Below are 8079 nucleotides of genomic sequence, written 5' to 3' on the forward strand. Positions count from 1 at the left end.
ATTTGTTATTTAACGATGCATTTCATAGATTTCTACAAATTTTTTTTAGTAAGGATTAACATCAGCAAATAAATAAAGATAGACATATGCTGATTTAGGGAGGTATTCGTTCTTTTCGTTCGAAAAAATTCATTTCATTTATATTTTCTATAAGTATCTAGCGGACAAAATATTTTAAATTATTTATTTCTAGCAAAATTATTTAAATTAAAATTTTTTGTATGCTTTAGATAAATTTATTTCACTGCAGGAAATGTTACAAATTATCTCGCACGTAAACCGAGTCTTATATCTAGGAGAGTGATTGAAATACATAAAAAATGAACAAAATAAAACAAGACAGTAAATTGTCGTTATATGATTGCCAAGTTTTAAGGATTATTTGAATGGAATTTAGAGACAAATTTAATCAAAAATAAAATTTAAAAATTTTTAATTTTGTGATCGATTCTTATTTTTCGATTATGGAAACATTAACTAGCAAGCAATAATATCTAAATCCAGCAAATTGGAACGTGTGCTCCTCCAAATAATACAAATTCTAACACATAAGACTTATTCGATGCGAAATCATTAACTTTTTCTTTTGATGCCAGAGATTTTAACGAAATTGAAATATTATCTAGTCCATATGGAAGCTCTTTTCGAGAAATAAAGTTTTTCAAATTAATTTTGTAATAAACCATTAAGGATAAAAGGGGATTTAAATGCTATGGAATAATTAAAAAATTAATAATTTCATTCAATCTCACTCTTCTTATTTTTTGAATTCACTCTTTTTCCTTTCTCATTTATTTTCACTTCTTATCAAACGATATCCTTTTTTTCGATTGCTGTTTATTCTTTTCTGTTCGCTTTCACTCGTTGTCCTTTTTCTTCAATTGCCAATTACCGCTATTGGCAAAATATAAAAGCAATCGAATTGGTCTCGAGTGACGATCATATAACGAGAATTTACTATATTGAGTGACCATCGATCTACCTACGGCCGGTAGCCGACAGCGATAAGGCATTTACTTGCGCGGGATGTCATCCATTAATAAAACAGTCTTTCAAATTAGTATTACCAATGGATTATTGAGATTTTCTCGACGGAAACGTGACTAAACTCGACCTCATTCGAATTTTGAATTGTAATTCTCTGTAATTCGAATTATGTATAGTTAAATATATCTAGTCCATATGTAGTCGTGTTTGGACTTACGAAAATTGTCACATATTTTCTCTTATGTCTTTCGATTTCTCTTTTTTACATTCAGCTTCGTTGAATCATTTGCTCATAGCTGCCATAACACCTATTTAATTGGTCAGAAATAAATAATTAAAAATTATTTTTAATCTATGAAGTTGTCTTTATAACAGGTACTAAAATTATTAAAAGATGAAATGTAACAAAATGACGGTGGATAACATGACAACTTTTAACTATTACTGTGGATAAATTATGATTTTTACAAGATGCCAGATTATAAATTCTTGTTGCTAAATATAAAATATTAGCTATATTAGATATATAAATTTAATTAGTTAAGTTTCTAAAATTATGCAGTTATTTCATTCAATATTTTATACATAGTAATAAAGACTTTTAATCTACTATCCTGCAAAAATAGATTAAAATTGCCAGGAAAGAAAGAGGTTGAATGGTTGAATGAATTCAAGAGGTATACCTGACTTAACCCTGAAAACATTAGGGATTTATATTCTTATTTTACCATACCTGATTGTTTTAATATTGAGTACGAATTACATTATAATGTTTTATTAAATGGTTTTTCAATTTTGCCATATTCCATAAAATAATCTAGATGCACTCTTTATATATATACACGTACTTTTTAAACAGTTCTTTTTCGTTATTTCTTAGTAACATTATTTATCAGTTATTAAGTCAGCACAGTACATTACAGTACGTCATTACACGTACGTTCTAATGTTTTAGGTTTACCATTTTTGAAGTTCACTTTAAAATCCTGTATAATAAACATTATAGCAGTAATAAATACTAATAATAAATAGTATACTACTACTACTACTAATAATAATAATAATAAAGTAATAATTCAAAAATAAAATATTTAAAAACACTAATATCCTTCACTCATTCTATTGTTAAAGCCTGCAGAAAATGATAACAAATAATCATATCACGACTGTTGTCAAAAAACTAGGTGACTCAATTTTATGTTTATCTACTTTGTGATAACTAGATGTGTGAACTGGCGTATGTATGTATATGTATTTAATGCTTTTGTTACTTTGGATGTTTGCTACTGCAAAAATTAAATTTTACAGAATAAAATTATAAATTATAAATAGAAATCTACTATATTTAAGTAACACGTTTTTATTTTCTTTTAATTATTCCATGTTTCTGCAATTACTTAATATTTATATATCAAAAATAATTAACTAATGTAAATTTATATTATTTCAACTTTTTCTGCTTCTTGGAGTGCTGTTGCTTGGAGTGTTAATGCTTCATACAACTAACATCAGTAAAATCTGCAAAAAATCATTTAAATTAGCCAACATATGAATATAATTTAATATGTGCTTCTTATTAACATATACAGACATGGAACATATACATACTTGCTAGTCCTGTTTCTTAAATTACTGCTTTAAACAGCTAACATGAAATTTGGAAATCTGAAAAATATTAAAATTATTTATATTACAATCCTGAAAAGTATATTGTCAATATACATTCTAAAAATTCTAAGTTTGCAAGCAATTGAAGTAGTTTTGCACAAAAAAAATAAATTTCATTTACTCAAAGACTCTTAAAATCTATATATAATATAATAACAAATAATTTTTATAACACTTTTCTTTAATATCATATGTAATAGCACATTTCAACATATCATGCATTGAAATTAATAGTTTTTGTAAGGCTTTTAAGAATCTATTAGTAGAAAAAATACATTTCTGAAAATAACATATATGTATCTCTCAAATAATTTTTGAAGTAGTCTGTTGAGCACTCGATCAATTTAATGTAGAGCTTGAAAATAATTAAAATATATGTTTAAATTCTTGAAATGGTTATGAAAAACTTTTATTGTAAATATCTGTTAAGAAGAACCTCCATTTGGAACTGTATCAGGTTAAGTTTATATTCCTGCATCAGTTCCCATAAACAGTGCCAAACAAAAGTATTGGCATACTTACAAATTTAATGTTTCTATGGAACACTCATGTAAATATTTACAATGTTATCATAACTGTTACAATCAGAGAGGTTCTGAAATTCAATTTAATATTCATTTGTCATAGATTGTTATAAGGCTTATACTTTTCTTGAGCGAAAACTAAATACAATATTTCTTAATTCAATTATTTTTGTATCCAAAACCAAAGAAAAGTGTAAAAAAAATGTAATAGTAAGTTGAATCTAACTAACGCTGAACCAACTGTTAAACATGGGAATGGTAATACATTAGTATGGAGATGCTTGAGTTTCTCTGGACTTGGAGAATTTGTTTTTATAGACAATATAATGGACAATGCATATATCTAAATATTTTTAAGTAAAATAGGAAGAAAAGTGTGCAGAAATTAAATCCCTGAGAAAATGACTACTTCTAGCAGGATCATGACCCAAAACATACTGCTTATATTGTCTGCCAATTGTTTTTAACACACCTCATACATTGCCAACTCCTTCTCAATCTCTATTATTAAATTAATATTTTGTAGGAAATCCTGAAGAATTTAAATATATACTAACTTCTATGACATGGATGTTAGCAAGTTTTGACAAAATTTGAATATTATTTTTGTCCATTCTTCTGGTAGAGCTTTTTTAAGACTTTCCTTATTTGTAATATTATGTAATCCTATGTTTTCTTTCAATTGGTTTCAAACATGCTATATTATATTAATCTCTAGAGATTAGAGAAATATTTGGAGAATTTTAGGGCAGTTATACCATAACCAATGTTTTGTAATATAAACATTATTTTGAATGGTTGTCTGGATAAAATTTAAATGTATTTAAGTTACCCATTTTTTCAGCACTCATTTTAAGATTCTTCTTCAGTATATTTAACTAGAAACATTTGTCCATAATATCATCAATGAATACTAAATATCTCACATCTGATAATGACATACAGCTCCACATCATTTAGGATTGAGCATTAAGTTTGCTGGTTGGAAATTTTTAATATCCATAGTTGTATTTGCTTTCCTATTTTCTGGATATCACACAATTTGTTTTTTATCTGAACTAAAGATATTAAAGTTTGATTTGTCTGTAAAGATTACATTAGTAAAATGTTCTTTTATATATTTTTTGGTGAATTCACACCTTTTCCTTCTAATTTGTACACTTCTAGCATGGTAATTGTTTTCTTAATATCCTTCTAATAGTTGAATCACACACTTTTTTATTTGAATATATTTGAATGTCTAATGCCAATTTAGGAGCCCTAAGTTTTGGACCATCTCGGATTTTTCTAATAATCCATGGTTCATCTCTCTCATTACATTTTTATTAGACCTCTATGTTTTTGTTTATTTAATATGCTGTCCTCTTCTTTATATTGTTTTATTACATATTGAACTATGCTTCTACTTTGTTTATAATTTTACTAATTTCATTTAGAAACTACAGTTAGAAAGTTACTACAGTTAGAATAAATGTATAACGGTATAGCTCATCATCTGTACTATTAAAGCGTTAACTGTGACAAATGTTAGAAAAAAGAATCCTATCACCAAACCTGCAAGTTTACGCAGCTGGAACCTTGTCAGTTATGTTCTTTAAGGTTCATTGAATAATTAGAATGAAATCTGACATTGACACTTGCTATTGCAAAAAAGTTACGCTTAACTAAAGTTAATTCAAAATTCACTTTTGTTAAATTTGTGTCCTATTGAAAACAATAATAAGATTGTTGATTTAGTGTAAGTTACATATTTCCTTTATATGTGTATAAACAAATTATTACAACTTTATCTTAATAATAAATTTTGTCATTTACTGGTAATTTTAATATTATTTCTCCTGCTAAAAGTAGCATCTATTCTATATTTCAATTTCAACATTATATTTTTTGTACAAGTTTAAGATATTTTTCGAAAATTTTGATGGGTTTTGATACGTCAATTATCTTACTATGAAATTATATTAAAAAAAATTTCTTCCTTAGCAGTGAAAAAATTAGAATTTTTCCGACTACCACTATACGTCGTACGGGTTCCAGCCGCTACTGAAAACACATGAGTCGGTACTCACTATCAGCGCTGAGCTTGAGAGATTAACGCATTATGATATAGACAAAGAAACAGTGATACTACCTACCGCATACCGTTATCCATTTTAGGAAAAGTTCCTTCCCTGTTTTAATGTTGGAAAATTCTTTGGACATCTTGCTTTTCAAACTGCAATTCATAACGTGACATTTTATAGGCGTCACACTTCCTGCAAAAAAGTAAATATATGTTACGAAAATAATTCTACCGATATCATTATTTCTAATTTATGTCACAGAAAAATTACGAAACATTACACCAAACAATAATACAACTTTCACTTAAACAAATAACAAATGTTCTCCCTATCTATTTGACTGATAAATTGATTTTTGTATTAACACGAATCACTATTTATACAGTTTGAAACTCTAAATACTTCAAGATGGCTACTGACACGCCATAAACGCTGGGATAGTTGCATAATTTATTTTGCGATAATTAAATGTACCTTCAATACAGTATCTATATACCTAATCTATGCTTGGTCATCATGTGTGTGTGTGTGTGTGTGTTACTACTTTTAAAACAGAAACAAACCTTAGACAGCCTGTGCTTTTACCATAGACGTTTCATTTTACAGGAATGGTGTCACATGGCTGAATTGCCAATCTTGTAAAGTACCAATGGTATTGGAGCGACCTCTGCGTTTATGAACGGTGATTCAGAGAAGTATATTCAACTGAACCATTGAAATTGGTAAAGCTAATGCAAAATAATCATCCCTTTATTTGTACAGTTAAAATGATCATAGTTTTCAACATGAAAATCGGAATGGTTGATTGTTGGGAAAAGAGTGTGGGTAGAAGAGAGGAATCCTGGTCAGAGTAGCTAGGTAAAATCTTTACGCTTCCTTTCTCTTCGTATTCTGTTGGCTTTTACTTCCCTTCCGTCTCTCCGCTCTCGCTTCCTGCCGAGAATGCGCCTAACTCAGATAGCCTGTGACGAGATGGAGAAAAATAACGGGTATACTTTTGTATTACGATGGGCGGCAGATGGCTGGGTATACCTGGTTTTACCCATCTTACATGAGAATACAGTTCTGTAAAAGACACCTGTTACCTTTCACCATTCCAGTTCAGGCAACACTTACAACGAGAACGAAAAGGCGGTAGAGGAGCCATCTTGATCTTGACCTTCCCTCTATCGTCATAAATGTGCTGAATCCGTGAAAGCAAGCGCAAACATAAGTGAAACATATGAAAATCAATCAATACTTAACGCACTCATTATCAGTAACTGTGTACATATATCCTGTATAAAAGGATCATTCGAATAAAAGGGGTGGTTTCTCTTTTAAAGTACAAAAGAAGTACGAATCAAATAGGGCAAAGTTTTTAGTTTAACTAATGAACTATTGTGCAGCGTTTCATCAAAGTGTGCATCTATCATTGATCATATCTAATTGTCCTTTCTAAGCTTAAAAAAAAATCTTATGGCGGATTCATCATTGCTCTACGTCTTTGTGATAATATAAAATAAACATACATGTATGTATGCAAATATATCTAATTGTATAAGCCGTTGATAATGATAATTTTATCGATTATTCTTGATCATCTTTGTTCAACGAAATATCAAGCTAAGAAAGGCAAAGAAGTTCATTGAAGTGAAATTACTTAGATAATTCCATTTTTATTCTCAATAGACTATTTCCTCTTCTTTATAACGATCGAAAATAGAATGTATCATAGCTTCCTATCAAAGTTTTTGCGACGACCATGTCACGGGTTTGATAATGAATATTTAGTGGTAGTTTAAATATGATTAGCCGTTTAATTGTCTGCAACAATATGAATGTAACTTTCAGTTAGTTAAATTATGAATTACAAAAGGAGATATTGTAACTGGGATTAGAAAAAACTGTCACATCAAGTAAGAACATTTTTTGAAATTGGTAGGTTTCATAAAACCACAAACGATGTTCTGGTTGAGTATTTTGAATTTAGTACTTTTATTAACATCGATCGTTTAGTTGAATATGGTTCCTGGAATCACCGTTCTCGAACGAAAAGGTCGCTTCGAAACTACTGATATTTCACGAAGTCTTAGTCGAAGTTTATATCTTGTCCGTAGACATATAATAGACTGCTCGTTTAGGGTCTTTTTGTCCCATGAGGGATCTTTAAAGCTTCATTACCATTTTTATATCACGCCCAATGTTATCGATTTAGAACGAAAGAAGAATTCAGCGCTTTTAGCGTTAGAAATAGGAACTAAATATGGTGAGAGGTAATACGCAATGCGTTTAGTTTCCAAAATTTATTTTACTAGTTTTTTTTGTAAACTTATTTTACCAAATTCTCCCATTGCAATAGAGACCAAACGAATTCGTATAAAATTATTACTTCTTTAACCCTTTCGTTACGGCAATTCTCTTCGTCTGAATAACGCCACTAAACGAGGCACCGCGTTAAACGTGCATATTGCACATCGATAGATTAGTGCTCGTACTTACGTCTTTCAACGCTTGTCATTCTCTGGTATGTACACTTCTTCAAGTGTTACATAACAACATATTTGGAGAGTTTGCAATTATTATAAATAAAAATACAATTTAAGGTAATTGATATATCAAATTAAAACTCTCAGTAATTTAATTCAGAATGATACATTTTAGAACAAGGATCGACACACAAACCCACATTACAGTTTTTACATTCATACCTAAATTCACGTCTTTTGTCGTTTGCACTGCAAACGACGCACCTTCTACTTCGGTTTTTCCCTACCGATAAATAAACGGACAAAAAAAGTCTTTCTTTTAGTCTCAGTGGATGATGTATCTATTGAGTTATTATAGTCCAATGTGCA

The 8079-nt window shown here is 29.2% G+C and overlaps 1 long non-coding RNA gene across 1 annotated transcript; it reads right to left on the reverse strand.

Moving 5' to 3' along the window:
• Nucleotides 1–2337: 2337 nt before the first annotated feature.
• Nucleotides 2338–5873, reverse strand: LOC143144808 (uncharacterized). The gene is made up of 4 exons (XR_012991523.1): nucleotides 5806–5873; nucleotides 5315–5434; nucleotides 2596–2652; nucleotides 2338–2505 (listed from the first exon to the last, which is right to left on the reverse strand). It is a non-coding gene; the product is annotated as an uncharacterized LOC143144808 (long non-coding RNA).
• Nucleotides 5874–8079: the final 2206 nt, after the last annotated feature.

Source organism: Ptiloglossa arizonensis, chromosome 3, assembly GCF_051014685.1.
Source record: "Ptiloglossa arizonensis isolate GNS036 chromosome 3, iyPtiAriz1_principal, whole genome shotgun sequence".
Classification (NCBI taxonomy): domain Eukaryota; kingdom Metazoa; phylum Arthropoda; class Insecta; order Hymenoptera; family Colletidae; genus Ptiloglossa; species Ptiloglossa arizonensis.